The sequence below is a fragment of the Pan troglodytes genome, chromosome 3, assembly GCF_028858775.2.
Source record: "Pan troglodytes isolate AG18354 chromosome 3, NHGRI_mPanTro3-v2.0_pri, whole genome shotgun sequence".
Lineage (NCBI taxonomy): Eukaryota > Metazoa > Chordata > Mammalia > Primates > Hominidae > Pan > Pan troglodytes.
In genome coordinates, this window is record NC_072401.2 from 159,825,619 (window position 1) to 159,843,846 (window position 18,228).

Here is an 18,228-nt window from a genome sequence, read left to right on the forward strand (position 1 = left end):
CCTCAGCTTGCCGGGAGGTGTGGAGGGAAATGCACGGACAGAAACCCGGGCTATGCGCGGCGCCTGCGGTGCAGCTAGAGTTCCGGGTGGGCGTAGGCTCGGCAGCCCCAGCACTCCGAGCGGCCGGCAGGCCAGCAAGCCCCAGGCAGTGAGGGACTTAGCACCTGGGCCAACAGCTGCTGTGCTCGATTTCTCGCCGGGCCTTAGCTGCCTGCCCGCAGGGCAGGGCTCGGGACCTGCAGCCCGCCATGCCTGAGCCTCCCCGCCCTGCCCTGGGCTGCGCTGCACAGCCCGAGCCTCCCTGATGAGCGCCGCTTCCTGCTCCACGGCGCCTAGTCCCATCGACCGCCCAACGGCTGAGGAGTGTGGGCGCATGGCGGGGGACTGGCAGGCAGCTCCACCGGCTGCCCGGGTGCGGGATCCCCTGGGTGAAGCCAGCTGGGCTCCTGCGTCTGGTGGGGACTTGGAGAACCTTTATGTCTAGCTAAGGTATTGTAAATACACTAATCAGCACTCTGTATCCAGCTCAAGGTTTGTAAACATACCAGTCAGCACCCTGTGTCTAGCTCAGGATTTGTGAATGCACCAGTGGGCACTCTGTACCTAGTTAGTCTGGTGGGGACTTGGAGAATCTTTATGTCTAGCTAAGGGATTGTGAATGCACCAATCGGCACTCTGTATCTAGCTCAAGGTTTGTAAATGCACCAATCAGCACTCTGTGTCTAGCTAAAGGTTTGTAAATCGACCAATGGACACTCTGTATCCAGCTAATCTAGCGGGGACATGGAAAACTTTTGTATTTAGCTCAGGGATTATAAACGCACCAATCAGCACCCTGTCAAAATGGACCAATCGGCTCTCTGTAAAACAGACCAATCAGCTCTCTGTAAAATGGAGCAATCAGCAGGATGTGGGTGGGGCCAGATAAGAGAATAAAAGCAAGCTGCCCGAGCTAGCAGTAGCAATTTGCTGAGGTTCCTTACCCCACCTTGGAAGCTTTGTTCTTTTGCTCTTTGCAGTAAATTTTGCTGCTGTTCACTGTTTGGGTCCACACTGCGTTTATGAGCTGTAACACTCATTGCAGACTCTCCTGAAGCCAGTGAGACCACGAACCCACCAGGAGGAACTAACAATTCCAGACATGCTGTCTTAAGAGCTGTAACACTCACCGCGAGGTCTGCAGCTTCACTCCTGAGCCAGCGAGATCACGAACCCACCAGAAGGAAGAAACTCCGAACACATCCGAACATCAGAAGGAACAAACTCCAGACAGGCCACCTTTAAAAACTGTGACGGTCACAGCAAGGGTCCGTGGCTTTATTCTGGAAGTCAGCGAGACCAAGAACCCACCAATTCTGGACGCGATGTTACACCATGTGCATTGTTCAATGCTTATAAATTGCCTTCAAGAACACTGATTTGATGTGACTACATAATCCTCCACTTTGTCAGTGTGCTACAATTCATTAAACTTTTCTTTCTCATTAGTGGACATTCAATTTGAGCCAAGGCATAAGGTTGAGTTTGTTTGTTACAATGTTTCAATGACCGTACTTGTATATAAAGATGTATACTCATCGCCAAGTATTTCTTTTGGACGTAAAGTAGTAGTTTGTTATTTTGCCATTATGTACATGTCCAAATTTCTTCACAAATGTGTCGCACCAGTTTATAATCCCATCAGCAGTCTATCATATTGTCCTCTGTGCCACATCCTTACCATCATTAAATATTACCTTTTTAAAAAAGAACTTCAGCAGTGTTATGCAGGGACATAATATAGTATTTCACAGTTATGGTTAATTTTCTATATAATTATAGGTCAGATGTATTTCCCTTTTGTAAATTTTATCTCTATGTCCTCATCATATTTTTTTATCATGACTTGCTGAATCATTTGTGAATACCATTCAATTCTTAGCACAAGGTTTTTAAAACTGTCTTAAGTATTTTTAAATTCTATGTGTTTTTTTTAAATCAAGTGAGTTTGTTTCAAATAAGCAATAGTAATACCCCAATATTTGTAAATAAGCACAAGATTAGGCATAGGAAAGAAAATACTTTTTAAATCTCTTGCTTTCTTCTTTCACAAAGACCTTTAGTTATAATTTTTTTATTTGCATCTTTCACTTGCATAGAACACATATATTTTGTATGAGATCCAGAGTAATCACTTTCCTCTAAGATCCTCTTCACCTTTTTGAGCCCTCACTATGCATAATAGATGTGCCCACTTACACAAGTACAATGAGATGTGATGAAGTAGGGGAAAGCGTTTTTTTGTGGGAAAAGAGTGCCACACATGATTTGAACGTACAGAATTTGACCCTAAGTAGACAGGAGTCATATTCCAAACAAATAGGCCTCTATGGTGGTAACTTTCAACAACTTGAACTATGACGTTCATTTTAAAAGAATAACAAGATAATTGACAAGTTTTTCATAGGCTTTTATTGGAGAGGGGGAAGATGTCCATGAAGTAAGAATTGGTGTTGAAATTATAAATGCTACATTGTTTGGGGAATTCCATGTCCAGAATCTGCCCTCTTAACAACAGGGCAATTGTTTGACCTTCGACTTTTAACAAATTGTGGTTAAGTTAAAACACTATCTGGAAATCCTACAGTAAATATCTGCATGCTATTTGCAACCATGTCAAAAAATGAGAAAAAAAGCATGCTAAAATGTAAAAATTATCCAAATCATTTTGATTTCGTAAGAGTAATAAAGTAAGTGTAATAAAGACAACATATTTTTTAAAAGTAGATCTCATGCATATATGCAAACATTTTCCCTGATTATAGGTACAAGGGCTCATGACATAGTCATTTAAAAAATCATATATTAGATCATAAAAAAGGTTTCATAATTTCAAAAAAGTTAGAAATACAGAAAGCATTCCTGATTATAATATAAAACAAGAAATTAATACAAAATAAGAGACAAAAAATGCTTCCACTTGAACATAATTCTTTAAATTAAAAAATTAAAATTCTTTCATAAAAAACTTTAAAGAACTATAAGCCAAAAATTCAAAATATTTGAAAAGTAATGAACACATCGTATACTGACTTTGTATATAAACTTTTTACCATAAAAAAGAAAAATGAATATAGAAACAAAAGCAGAAATTATAATATAAAGAAGGGAACAGACAAGATTAAAACTAAAAAATAAAACAATAAAAGTAATTTTAAAAGCTTTTATTAAATCAATAAAATGGATTAAAACCTTCACTATCCTAATAAAGAATAAAAGAAGGAAGAAATCTATGTGCATGTTAAAAGACATGACAAGGAGATAATAAGCATAGAAGCAGGGTAATTTTTTGAAGAGACTACTTTCCTAACACTCAGAGCCATGAGTTTAAAATTTGGATAAGATAGAACATTTCTAGAAGATACAATTTTCCAACGCTGACAAGAGTATATACACAAATCCTGAAAAAAAATTAGTCAAATAGTTAGATATAAAAAATCTATCCCCAAAATAAAAAAAATTAGGGCTTGATACTCTCAAAGATAATCCTTCCAAACTCTAGAACAAATAATTATTATGCAAATTATTCTACAGCACATTAAAAAATAAAGTTTCAAATTATTATTTTTTTAAGTTTTAAAAAATTAAGATAAGGTCTCACTCCACCACCCAGGCTGGAGTGCAGTGGCATAATCACAGCTCACTGCAGCTTCGACCTCCTGGGCTCAAGTGACCCTCCCATCTCAGCCTCCCAGGTAGCTAGGACTACAGGTGTGCACCACCACACCTGGGTACTTTTTTTTTTTTTTTTTTTGTAGAGACGAGGTTTCGCCATGTTGCCCAGGCTGATCTCAAACTCCTGGGTTCAAGTGATCCTCCCGCCTCAGCCTCCCAAAGTGCTGAGGTGTGAGCCACTATGCCTGGCCTAAAGTTTCAAATTATTTGAGTAAAGTGGGTTACATTGATATTAAAACATAAAAAAGATTGAAAATGGACAAACAAAATGTTGACCAACTTTCCTTATTTAAGAAACTCTCAAATAGAATATTGTGAAGACTTTGCAGCAGCACACTGAAATAACAGTACATCAAGAACAAGCAATATTTATTCCAAACATACAGGGATGGCTCAACGTTATAAAGTAGTTTCATATATTTCATTCTTTTTGTAGATCTATGGCAAAAAATTACATGATTATTTTCCTGGATGCTGAAATGGCATTTGATAAAATTTGTACCAATTTTTTATTTACAAGGAAAAAACTCAAAATGTACAAATTAGTGGAAAATATGCAAACATATCTGCACATGCACACACATGTGCACGCACACACACACGCACACAATCAAGCCCAGAAATCAGCAAGCTAAGTGGGGGGAAAAATGAGGAATAAGACGAATGCTATTACCATGACTAATGAGCTGAAAGTATTAGCCTTTGAAATTATGACACAAAAAGATATTAGAAGTTTACAAACATGAAAGGATGAGGTAAAATTAACCCACTTTGCAAATGATATGATTATATACTTGGAAACCAACATAATTCCTGTTGGTGGATAAAACTGGGGAAACTAAATGGGGAAAAAAACTGGAAAGCAAAGAAAACATAGATGTATTACTTGATAATGTTGGAGTGGAGAAGAAAGGCCTTTTAATCATGACATAAAATGCAGAGGCCAAGTTACAATGGTGATGATTGAAAAGTCAGAAAACAACAGATGCTGGAGAGGACGTGGAGAAATAGGAATGCTTTTACACTGTTGGTGGGAGTGTAAATTAGTTCAACCATTGTGGAAGACAGTGTGGTGATTCCTCAAGAATCTAGAACCAGAAATACCATTTGACCCAGCAATCCCATTACTGGGTGTATACCCAAAGAATTATAAATCATTCCACTATAAAGACACATGCACACGTATGCTTACTGCAGCACTATTTACAATAGCAAAGTCATGAAACCAACTCAAATGCCCATCAATGATAGACTGGATAAAGAAAATGTGGCACAAATACACTATGGAATACTATGCAGCCATAAAAAAGGATGAGTTTATGTCCTTTGCAGGGACATAGATGAAGCTGCAAGCCATCTTTCTCAGCAAACTAACACAGGAACAGAAAACGAAACACCACATGTTCTCACTCATAAATGGGAGTTGAACAATGAGAACACATGCACACAGGGAGGGAAACATTACACACATGGGCCTGTTGAGGGGTAGGGGGCTAGGAGACAGAGAGCATTAGGAGAAATACCTAACATAGATGACGGGTTGATGGGTGCAGCATACCACCATGGTACATGTATATCTGTGTAACAAACCTGCACGTTCTGCACATGTATTCCAGAACTTAAAGTATAATAAGAAAAGAAAAAAATAATGCAGAGGCCATTAAAGTTAGATTGATAAGATCTAAGCCTGACGGTCTCCATTTATGACACCGCTATCTACTGTTTTTTCCCTGTTTTGCTGAAACCAGATCTTCTCCCTAATAGCATCAACAAAGTAAGTTTTGTTACTTTTACCTCCATTCATGAATAAAAGTCCTTCCTGATATCTTATTTGATTCAAGCCCTGATTAAATTAATATTTTTCAAAACCATCATTTTTCTAAAAGTATTCATTTTTCTAAATATATCTGGTGAGCCTAAAAGAATAATTTGATTAAAAACTAATAAGATGCATAAAGAAGAAAATGTTTCTGCCTATAATATCTTTTAGTAAAGATTCGAAGTTTTGCAAAGATACTAATAGACTAACAAATGGTTTTTGTTTTATATTTTAACTTGGCTTTTTTAAAAAACTTAAATCTGCCTCCCTGATTGTATCAATAAAATGTATCAATAAAAATGAGGGAAAAGAACAAAGAAAACTATTTTCAAAGATAGATCTCATCAAAAACAAATATATCTATTATTAGATTCTAACTTGGAAAAAAAATTTAACCTTAACTTCCATATAGTATCTCTTACAGTTTTTTGTTAAAATATTTTCTTAATGCAAGTCAAGACCAACTTATCTTTACAGATATATTTAGAGGTAACTTAAGATTTAGGAATGTTAATATATTAACCTTTTTCAGTGTTTACTGTCACTTTCATTTAATCTCTTAATAAATCCTGGGCTGGATTAACTGAATAAATGAGTGATATTACTGAATTCTTTCATTTGTGAGTAGATAAATTCTAACCCTACCAAAGATATCAGAAGAGAAAAAAAAAGTAAAAAAAAAAAACAGATAAATTCTTTCCCTTCATTCAGTGTTTTAAGCTTCTTTACTCAGATCTAATTTGACTGACTGTAAGGCAAATGTAAAGTCAATCTATTGATGAACAAGATGCTATGAATAAGAATTTTTAAAATAAAGTTATATCAGCCTGGTGCGGTGGCTCACACCTGTAATTCCAGCACTTTGGGAGGCCGAGGCAGGCGGATCACGAGGTCAGGAGATCGAGACCATCTTGGCTAGTACGGTGAGACCCTGTCTCTACTAAAAATACAAAAAATTAGCCGGGCATGGTGGCGACGCCTGTAGTCCCAGCTACTCCGGAGGCTGAGGCAGGAGAATGGCGTGAACCTGGGAGGCGGAGCTTGCAGTGAGCAGAGATCACGCCACTATGCTCCAGCCTGGGCGACAGAGCGAGACTCAGTCTCAAAAAAAAACAAACAAAAGAAAATAATAAATAAAGTTATATCAAATCACATAAATCTGCTTTTGTATATAAATTTGGAAACGCCAAAGACATTTTTTATGTCAGTCTGAAACTCGGCTTTAATTTTAAAATAATCTAGCTCAGGCTGAAAAAACTGGAATAAGACTTTGGAATTTACCATCCAACAATCACGGACCTTGAACTGTGGGGATGACTGCAGAAGGAAGACTAAAGGAAGTCAGGACTTTGCTGCTTTGGAAAATGAGACAACACTGTTCAACATCAGCAAAAGACTGATAATGACAGAGACAAATGGAAAACTCTGATATATAATTGTGAAATATTAAAAAGATTGCTGTTTACACTCTAAGTCATTCTCAATAATTAGAATGCAACTGAGTCAACATGTAATTTTGGACAAATGATTTAACCTCTTGGGATCTCTGTAACCTCATCAGAGATAAGGGGAGGAGAAGCACAAGTTTAGTTCTCTAAGTAGGGGTATGGACAAGATGATATATTATGTTTTTTTTTTATATCAGACTTTCGATTCTGTAATGTATGAAGAGGCAAAAGAGGTCCTTTTTTCCCTGTAATATCAACTTTATCCTTTTTTATTTTTTAAATATCAGAGAAGTGAGTAGGAACAGATATCAAGTGGAGTCGTTCCCCAACTCTGTTTCCCACACAGTCTCTTGGGAAAGAGCTGCCGCCCTGACTGTAAGTGCTCCATGAATCAAGCCCTGGGATTAAAGGAGAGCTTTTGCAATGACTCTCTGAGCTTTTGGCTCTGAGAAGGAATGCCGGAATTTTAAGAGTTTTGACATATTCTGTATCATTATATCCCTATGCTTCAATAAGTTTAAAATAAAACTTTTAGAAGAAGTGTTTCCCAAATACCCAGGCACTGAGGACTGCATGGTGACCTCCTAAGGAACTTTAAAAGAATACCCAGGGCCCCATCCCTGAGAGTCTCATCTCATGATTTGTGCATTTAAGAGCAATGGGAAGGGGGAAACTTGAAAGTAACCTAATGCCTTTGCACTGCAGGCATCTGAGACCTGGAATGGGACCCCATTTCCTCACAGCACTGCAAAACCCACCAAGGCTGTATCTCACAACCTTCTGAGGGACTTTGGATATTTTAAGTTGTTTCTGTTGGCATCATACAGCACAGAATAGAAGGCCTATAATAAGAAAATAGAATAATTCTGTCCTCCCTTCACCTTCTTTCCTCACTACTTCTCAAACGAATCAACAACAAAACAATTTTGGTGGTTTTTCAAGAAAGGAATGTGACGAGGCCTGTTTCATTTTTAAAACAGTAGCTGTTGAAGCTATTTCCTTTGACTCTGATCAGACATTATGCTGCATTTCTTCCAAAGTAGATCGCTAATATTGTTTTTTAAGGGTTTTTTTTTGTTTTGTTGTTTTTTAACCTACTAAATTGCATTTCTGAAAATAACTTATTGAAATAGTGGATATGAAAATGTCTGGATTAGTGTCTGGCACTTAGAAGCCAGTTAATAAATGCCCATTTTATAATGGAGAACTATTAAATTTATTTGTAAAAACAAGAACCCTTATTTAATAGATTTTATAGACTTTACGCTATTGTGCTTCGTGAACCTGGGCATAAATCAGAATCTTCCAGAGATGTAAACAGTATCATGTGTATTTTTTGTCTGTTCGTTTGTTTTTAGGTTTTGTTTTTGTTTTTGTTTTTTGTTTAAAGCAAATCACCTTTGCTCATCTTCCAGTAAAGCAAGTCCAGTCAACTCTGCTATCCACATGACCGGGAAAACTGTCTGTTGAGAGTTGAGACTGTTCAATATCACACGAATTTTGCATCACCAAAATATTGTGAAAATATGCCATATTTGGCTGCTAATCTATATGCTAAAATTATATACAACTTATATGGTAACCCTTGTCTAAGAGTTATCTTCAAATCCTATGGGAATTAACATACTTTCCAAGAAATTCTTGCCTAGTACATAAACTTTTCGTCATAATTTCTATAAATTGTGTTATAATTTCCAATAATTTTTTCAGGAACAAAATGTGAGTTTGTGAAAACTTAGATGAACCCAAGATGATTATGAACATCAACACCTGAGTAGTTTAATTACATGTCTGTTAAATCTAATCTCTGAGGAAGAAGTAACAGGTTAAAGCATAATTCAGTGAGTGACAAAAATATGGCTTACCTTGAGTTATGTTTTGTAAATGACTGCCTATCGACATTAACAATTTTACCAAGATAAATAAATATATAGGAGGGGGACAATACACGGACAATAAATATACTGTGTTTCCATTTCTCAAGGTAACACTGATGACAACCCCCCCAACTATTGTTATTTGGGAGCCCATCAGGTGTCAGAGTGCTCTATGTGCTGGCAGATTTTAAGGACAGTAAGCAATTATTTCTGTGGTGTGATTTAAACATAGCAAGCAGGCCACGATGCTCTTCCAAACTCTTTACTTGTGTGATTGATGCCCAACATTCCAGAAAGCTTAATCCCTCAAATCAGAGGTTCTAATCAGGGTATCCTTCAGTGTTTTAAAATACTGTATCTTAAAAGGCAGCTATCCAAGCCTCACCCCAGAACAACTGAATCAGTATATTTGCAGGTTGGATAAAGTATGTGTGAAAAGTTTGATCTCTGTGAAATACCAATCCCACTCCCCATCCCATTCACACTCTTAATAGAGCTCTCAATTAAAGCCATTTTCGAGCATTTGCATTTTAGTATGAATTATGTAGCAGATTCGGGCGGGGGGAAGGAAAATGAGATGAGTCCATCAGTATAATAGTATAAAGACTCAGGTACAAATTGCAGAAAATGGTGAACTTATTCTCGTATATTGTCTAGAAGAAATATATAAGAAAATAAAACCTTACAGGACTTAGAGTGAACAATCCCCCAGCTCAATTTTTTTTTTACAAAGAAGCTGTAAAATAGTACATTTCTGTAATTGTTTGAAAGACTTGCAAAAATTTGCAAACTGGAGAAAAAATAAAATTTAAGTTGACAAATTACAAAAAAACCCTTATCTACAAATAAATAGCAACAATTAATACAGAGATAAATAATATTTTGCAGTGCTTATGAGCACTTACAAAACAACTTTCACATATTTTATGTCATTTAAACATCAGACTGTCATTATTGTTTTGTAGAATTAGGTAAAAGTAGATAGCGGATATCCTTATCTTACAGATGAAGAAACTCAAAGAGGTCACAGGGCTTTGCCAAGGTCCCATCAACAGGACCCAGGAATCTATGATTGAATCTGTTTGCCTAATGTTAAATATTCCACTTACTATATCTCAGTGCTCCCTGGAGAATAATCAGACTCTGATCCTTTAAGATATAATTTCCATCTTTGCATTCTAACAATTAAAATATATAAACAGTCTTTTTCACCAGAAAAACAATCTTTTGGGGTCCTTCATCAAATCCTAAGGGATCATCTCATTAGTTGTTTCTTAGCTAAGTTCCAAACTGTTGTTGGTAGCATGAAGAACATCTGAATTAACACCAAAAGTCTTTGATATTACAGTAGGCTGCAGATTCCTTCAGTACCCCTTCAAGTCATCTCTATTCTATTGTGTCCGTGTCATTAGGACATAGGGAAAATCTGTTCAACTATAATCACCTTGTCTTCCAAATAAAGACAATGGTAGCCTCCAATCTTGGATTTCCAAATTTATCTTGGGACTTTCACTATCTACAATCTATAGGTGGGAGATGTGAAAGCAAAGTCAACACAATAATGGCTGACTCTTTTCCTGCTTTAGCTTCTATTTCTCTTTTGTTCTATGAGTCTGCCTAAATATCTACCAACTGTGCTCATCTTTACAAATAATTATCTTTGGTCTCATTGATTTTCTCTAATTTTTTTCTCTTTTTTTTAATTTCCACCCTGATTTTATTATTTCTGTCTTCTTTTTTGGCATTGGATTTGCTGCTCTTATTTTCCCAGCTTCTTAAAGTAAAAGCTTAGACTATTGATTTTTTATCTTTCTTCCTTTCAACTGTAAGTGCTTAAAGTTATAAATTTACCTCTAAGCACAGACTTTTTCCTGTTGTTTATTTCCAATTTAATCTGTTGTGGTTGGGGGATATACTTAGTAAAATTTCAATCCATTTTAAGTTACTGAAACTTGTTTTATGTCCTAGCATAAAGTCTATCATGGAGAATGATTCAAGTGCATGGAAAAAACTGTGGATTCTTCTATTGCTGAGTGAAAGGTTCTCTATATATCAGGTCAAATTGGATGATAGCTCTTTTCAATACTTCCACACCCTTATTCCTTTCTATTTAGTTGGCTTGTCAATTACTGAGAAAAGAACATTGAAATCTCCAACTATAACCAAGTTTGAGAGTTGTCTGTTTTTCTTACAATTCTGGAAGATTTTGCTTAATTTATTTAGGGATTCTGTTTTAGGCATGTAGACTTGTAATTGCTTAATCTTCCTGATATGTTGGGTACTTTATCAAGTAGAAAAATCTCTTTCTGTCTGTAGTAATATTTCTTCTCTTAAAATCTACTTTAATATTAATGTAGCTATTCCAGCTTACTTATAGCTAATGTTTGAACGGTATATCTTTTTTAATAATTTTACTTTCAATCTATGCATGTCTTTGGATCTAAAGTATTTCTCTTATAGTAAACATAGGGTTAGATCTTCCTTTTTGTATTCAATTTGGCAATCTCTGTCTTTCCATTGGAGTGCTTAATCTATTTAAAGTTATGACTGTTATGGTTGGATTTATATTTTGCTATTTTTTCTTTATCTCATGACTTTATCATTTCTTATTCCTCTTTTACTGTCTTTCTTTGTGATAAATGGACATTTTTAGTATATCATATTACTTGGTTACTTTTAGGTATATATAAATATTTATATTTTATATGTATAATAATTCTTAATTAACTTTTTTCTCATTCAACATTTTAAATACGTCATTGCACACTGTCTTCTGGCCTTTTTTTTCTGATAAAAAATCAGTCATTAGTTATGTTGTTTCCCTGTGGTTTGGACTGAATGTTTGTTTTCCTACCAAATTCATATGTTGTAATCCTGATCCTTAGTGCAATGGTGTTAGGAGGTGGGGCCTTTGGGAAGTAATTAGGTAATGATAGTAGAGTCTTCATGAATAGTATGAGTGCTCTTATAAAAGAGACCCCAGAGAGCACTCTAGCTCTCCTTCTGTGAGGACACAAAAAACAAAAATACAAAAAAAAAAAAAAAAAAAAACAGGCAGACTGCAACTCAGAAGAAGGGACTCACTAGAACCCAACCCATGTTGACATGATTCTTTCTTCTGCCAATCACAAATCTGTTGATAAGAGCTCAGAGTATTGTGAGTATTCTAAAGGGTATTCAGTGTATTCCAGTTACTGTAATTTTCAACTGTAGATTTTCTATTTGTTTCTTCTCATATAGTTCCCATTTCACTACAAAGATTCCTTACTTAGTAACTCACTATCATCCTAGTTTGCCTTAATTCTTCAGCGTTTCCTTTACATCTTTGAGCCTATTTATAATAGCTACTCTTAAGTCATTGCTAAATCCAATATTTGTACCCACTCAGAGTCAGTTTCTACTGCCTGCTTCTGTAAATAAGTATAAGCCACATTTTACTATTTGAGTGTCTTATAATTTTTGTTTGAAACGTATACATTTTAGATTATATGCTATAACAATTCTAGATCCTTTATTTTTCTGAGGACTATTAATCTAATTTTTTCGGTCTAAATTTACAGAATCTATCTGTGTTTGCTGATGTCTCTGCTCAGGGTTTCTATTCTTACATTTATTTTTCAGCCTGGTTTCCTAGGTGTTGCATCTTGTATCTGCCTAGCTAAGAGGTCAGCTAATTATTTGAGCAGAGGTTTTGTTCAAACACCTGGAGCATGTTAGGCTTCCAGCCCTCTCAATCCATCTGTAAGTACTTTGAAAAACATATTCAAAGTTGCAGCTTGTTCTCAAGTCTCCATAGGACTGTTTTCCTTTTTATATTTCTGTGTCTGTTTGATCTGTCCTGCACATTTAAAGTTTCCCAGTGAAGCAACAGTTGTAGAGAGCTTATCTCAGCAGACTCTGCCTGTGAAATGTCTGGCTAGAAGGTTTTCCCTGCTCATTCACAATTCAGTCCACCACTACTTTCAATTAGCAAAGCTGGAATTTTTGTCTCCTACCCTAATTGAGTCAGTCTGTCCCCTTTAAGAGTAAAGCCACTGGTTTTTGCATCCAGCCACAACTTGTAAGTCTAGGGTTCCTGTTATCCAAGCAGGGACAACTGGGAATGTGAACAGTCCCAAAGAGATGGCCAGAGATTCCTGCTTTCCACTTGCATTTTCCAATTTTTAAGAAGTCAGACTAGAAGTTGTTATTCTCAGTCCATGGATATTCAAGTTAGCCAAGCAAAAGAGAACACTAGTACATCAAACTTAGAACCTTGGTTTATTCGTTTTTATGTTATTACTGTTCCTTGCAATAAAAATGCTTCCTTCTCTCAGATAGGGAAAAAAAATATTTCCCATGTATATATGTGGTACGCTATACCACATTAGATAAGTACATTTTAATTTACTAATTATATAGAGTCACTCCAAAGTAAGTAAAGTACTTTAAGGCCAATTTGTTTAAGTAAAAATAAGTATGCAAGTATATTGGGCATAAGGAAATAATTTCTGAAAGAAATTCAAGTTCATGATGGAGTAGAAACTTTAAACAGACATATCTAATAAAACTGAAGCATTGCTCAGAAAATGTATAAATGTAATAAATAAAGAATTTAACTTGAGAGTTAATAAAAAAATTAACAATCCTTTAGAAAATAAATTGAGTTAATAAACATAAAAACAGATTTTTATCGATTAAAAATTATTAAATTATTAGAATTTTTAAATGTAAGAATTTTTTGCTTTTAAATATAACAAAATAGATTAATCATTAAAAGTTAACCAAGAAAAAAGAGTAGAAGTGCAAATACAAAATATTGAAATGTTTCTGTGGAAATAACTACAATCAGAAATTACCAGAATTATGAGTAGATATTTTGCTCAACTCTGCTCAATGACAATGAGAACTTGTATAAAATAGGTTATTTTCTGGGAACATGAAAATTAATTCCAGAAACAGTCAAAAATATTACTAACATTGATAATCTAAAAAATGTCACTATAAAATTATTCTTCCTGAAAATCCAAAGTTCAAACTCTTTCTCAAGGTTTTCTACCAAACCTGAAAGGAAAAGATAACTACAATGAAATCTATGCAGTTTAAAAATACAGGGAAAAAACTGAAAGAACTCAAGCACTCTTTAGAAAATGATTATAATATGGATCTAGAACCCCAAAACAATAGCAGGAACAAAAGCTAAGTAGAAATCAGTCTTATTTCATGATTATGAATATGAAAATAATAGTAAACAGAATCCAAGAGCACATTAAAATAATAATACAGCATGAGAAGGGTTATTTAGTCTAATGAGAGGATGGATAAATGTTAGCATATCTATGTATACAATTTCAAATATTAATGAAGGAGTCACTGAAGAAAAATCATATACTAATTTTCATATTTTAGATACTGAAAGAGCATTTAACAGAAAGCTAACATAATTGTGAATATTGTCAATAACATGGAAATAAGTTGACATTTCAGTTATGTAAATCATGCTTAATATAGAAATATTAGCAGCATTTTAATTGAAATAAAAAATAATACAAGTATGTATTTTATTACTATTATAATTAACATTATTCTGGATGTATCAGTATAATTAGATTAGAAAAAATATATAAAATTTGAAAATTAGGAAAATAATATTATCATTATATTTAAATTACCTGGTTGTTTTTCAGGGAAAAAGAATAAACAAATCATCTGGAAAATAATTACAAGTAGTAAGAATTTCATAAAGCTGTGTACATAACTGAATGTATAGAAATCAATAATCTTCACATCCCCAAAAAACTACCAGTTGGAAGACATAATCCATATTTCAGAAACAAAAAGAAATCAAATACCTAGAAATAAACTTAGAAAGTAAGCTAGATGTACAAACAGAAATACTTAAATGCCCCCAAAGGATGCAAAAAGAGATTTGAAAAATTGTGAAGGCACAACTTGTTATTGAAGCTTCACATCATAACATGTAAATAAGAAGACTTCACATCATAGGATGTTAATTCTATTTAGTCAACTTACAAATTGTTTAGAATTACAACAAAAAAAATCACAAAAATAATTTATTTTTGAAACAAAACACACTGACTCTAAGTTTCATTAAAAGCATTATTAAGAGAGTTTTTCTTACACCTAGGATTTAGAGAGCTACAAAGAGGGCTTCTCTCATTCTAATATGAAAAAGCCAGATAAATACAAAATCATAAATTTCCTTGAACTTATCGAAAAGCTGATGCCACAGAGTAACCAAACAGCCTGAATATCCGCTTCGGGGAAGGCTTCCACAAGGAGAGAGGGGAAGTATGGACTGTCTCATCTATGGTAGAATGCAAGGGGAAAAACAGAGCCATCAAAGATGGTAAGAAGAAATCACCTAAAATTTTTATAAATAACTAAAAACTTAATGTGGACCAGCACAACATTATAGAGCAGCTGATAGCTCCAGATACAAGGGGAATTTAAATTTACTCACAAGCTCTTTTCCATAGATCTCCAGTGGCTGTTCAAGAGAACAGGATAAGAGACAGGAGGACCTCCTCTGCTGGTGAAGGCATGGAGGAGGGAGTAGCTGCCATTGCAGGAAAAACAAAAACCCTTCTTCCCTGCCTGATCCTTTGTCTCATAGAGAAGCAAATGCTTTAAGCAGAAAAATAAAGCTGGTCAGCCCTAGGGCATAAGAAAAGATCCTTTGAAGGATTCCTTCAGCAGGTTCAACAATGGACTTGGCCTGGCTGAGGAAAGAATCATGAACTTGAAGATGGGTCAACAGGCATCACCAACGCTTAAAGAGAGAGAAAAAAAGAATGAATACAAACAGAACGGAGCATCAAAAAGCTGTGTGACAATTTCAAATCATCTAAATACTTGTAATTGAAGACCCAGAAGGAGGAGAGAGCACAAAACGAGAGAGATATTTGAAAAGATAAATTTTCCAAGTATAATGAAAGACATTTAAAAAAGATTCAAGAGGCTAAGCAATTGCAAAGCAAGACTGAAAAATATCATATGCCTAGACATATCCTATTCAAAGGGCTGAGAAAGATAAAAAGACAATTTTGAAGGCAGCCAGTGAAAAGACACATCACATTACAGAGAAACAAAGACAAAAATTACAGCCACCTTCTCATCGGAAAGCATACAAGTCAGAAGACATTGGAATCACAGCTTTAAATTTTTGAAAGAAATAAAAAAGCCTGTCAACCCAGATCTCCATACCTAGAGAAAATATCTCAGCAACGAAGGTGAAAAAATCCTTTTTCAGACAAATAAATGCAGTGAGAAAAGATTGCCTGAAGATTTCATTGCGATACTAACATTAAATACTTACATTAGGACACTAGAGAAAGAAAAGCAAATTAAACCCAAAGCAAATAGAAGGAAGAAAATAATAGAGTAGAAAATAAATCAATTATATTAAAAGTTTAAAAAATAGAAAAAAAAGATGAAACTAAAAGCTGGTTTATTTTTTACAATTTTTACAATTGATAACCTCTAGACAGACTAATAAATAATAAGGAAAAAGACATGTATAAATAACATCCACATCCTACTGATATTAGGAAAAGAGAAAATATAATCATGTAGCTCAATAGTAAGACACACAGCATAGACATAAAATAAAAACTGTGCTCCAAATACAAACAATAAAATTAGGAAATGGAAAAAAGAGAATATTAAAAACTGACCCAGCCAGATAGCTTGTATGGTTATAGAGGAGCCACAGAGCAGTGAGCAGAACAGTGATTGTTTAACAATGGTGTTAAGAAAACTGCAAATTTATAGAGAAAGATAAATTTAAATTCTCATCTTGCACTTTGGGCAAATGAAACTTGGCATGCAAAGCATATAAAAATGTGAAATGTAATACCCTAAAGTTAATAAAAAATATAAAACATACAAAAGTATTCAGCATAAACTGAAATATTAATAGATATGAGTATCTAAGAATTGAAGATATTTGCTTTACAAAGAAGATTTGAGAGAAATATTAAGGGAGAATATTGCAACAAAAAATACAAGGCAGTGTTATCTAGAACATGAATATTTTTCAAATTTGGAAATCATTTGGATTTCAAGTTAAAACAATGTACAAAATATGTGAATAGGAAGGGAAATGTCATATATAAAAGAATTATTTATTATTGTATATCTAGCAAATTAAAATAATTAGGAAGCTATATGATGCCAAGTTTTGGCAAGGATAGGAAAAAATAGAAACCGTTTCAGGTGAAAGTACAGCCTGATATAGAAGATATGTGGAACAATTTGCAATACATAATAATTATGAGAATGACCAGCAATGCTACACTTGGATATAGAAACATCATGCACAGATCCATAGAAGAGTATGTATTAATATGTTCATTACAGCATTATTTTGATCATGAAACCTGGAAGCATCCTATGTGTATATTTCTGGGAAATAAATTTAGAAAAATTAATAGACATGCTTTTTAACTACTTAATAGATAAACTACTGAAATAAACACATTATTTAAAACTAATAGACATGTATCATGGAGCAATTCAGAAGCAGGGACCATGAAGTGTGGACTAGAGCAATAACATAATGCTATTAATATAATTTTAAAGACACACTCACAAAACAATATTTTACAGTTTACAACAACACATACATATCCCAGAAAAAATATGACACATGTTAAAGTGATACTTATGGTGGAGGAAGAGTGAGGAAAAAATGGATTTAGGGATCAAGGATGAAGGAAAAGGCAAATAAAATACAGCAATAAAGGTGACTCAGCCCAATAGGATAGTGTGACATGACCTGCGTAATACAGCCTCTGTATTTGACCCCCCCAACCCACACTCATACACACACACCACTCACACAAACACACAGATGCACAAAAAGTTGAAAACAATTATGGTATATTCATACAATAAAATATTGTGAGGTATTAAAAATAATGAAGTGCTGGATAAATAAGAATCTCAAATGTATATTATTAAGGTAAAATATCAAAGCCCTGAACTATGTGAAGAACATGGTACTATTTGCATTATTAAATAGAACATATGAGAAAATGCTTGCATAGCACAGTCTGACTCTGAGAGGACAGAGAAGAAAATGGTAACAGTGATTACTTCCAGGAAAGATAACTAGATATCTGTCAGACAGCAGTGGGAGGCAAGATTTACATTGTACTGCATATTGTTTCTTTTAAATTTTGTGCTTTGCTTGCCCAACCAATCAAACACATAAATAAAATGTGTTGTTAAAGAAAATTTACACCAATAAAATAATTGTCTACTTGAAATCAGCAATGAGTTTATTCTAGGCTAAGTTACTGGCAGGACTAAAAAATATAAATACTTAAAAAGTATAGAAAATGCCCATGCTTTATTTCAAATTTAT

General features: G+C 34.5%; 1 long non-coding RNA gene across 3 annotated transcripts in view; it reads right to left on the reverse strand.

Annotated features, from left to right (window-relative positions):
* The window catches only part of LOC107974460 (uncharacterized), a 380,241-nt gene extending 364,696 nt beyond the window's left edge, over positions 1-15,545 (reverse strand). For all 3 annotated transcript variants that reach the window (XR_010156735.1, XR_008547646.2, XR_008547647.1), the window contains exon 1: positions 15,322-15,545. This is a non-coding gene — a long non-coding RNA (uncharacterized LOC107974460). The remainder of the gene's footprint in view (positions 1-15,321) is intronic.
* Positions 15,546-18,228: the final 2,683 nt, after the last annotated feature.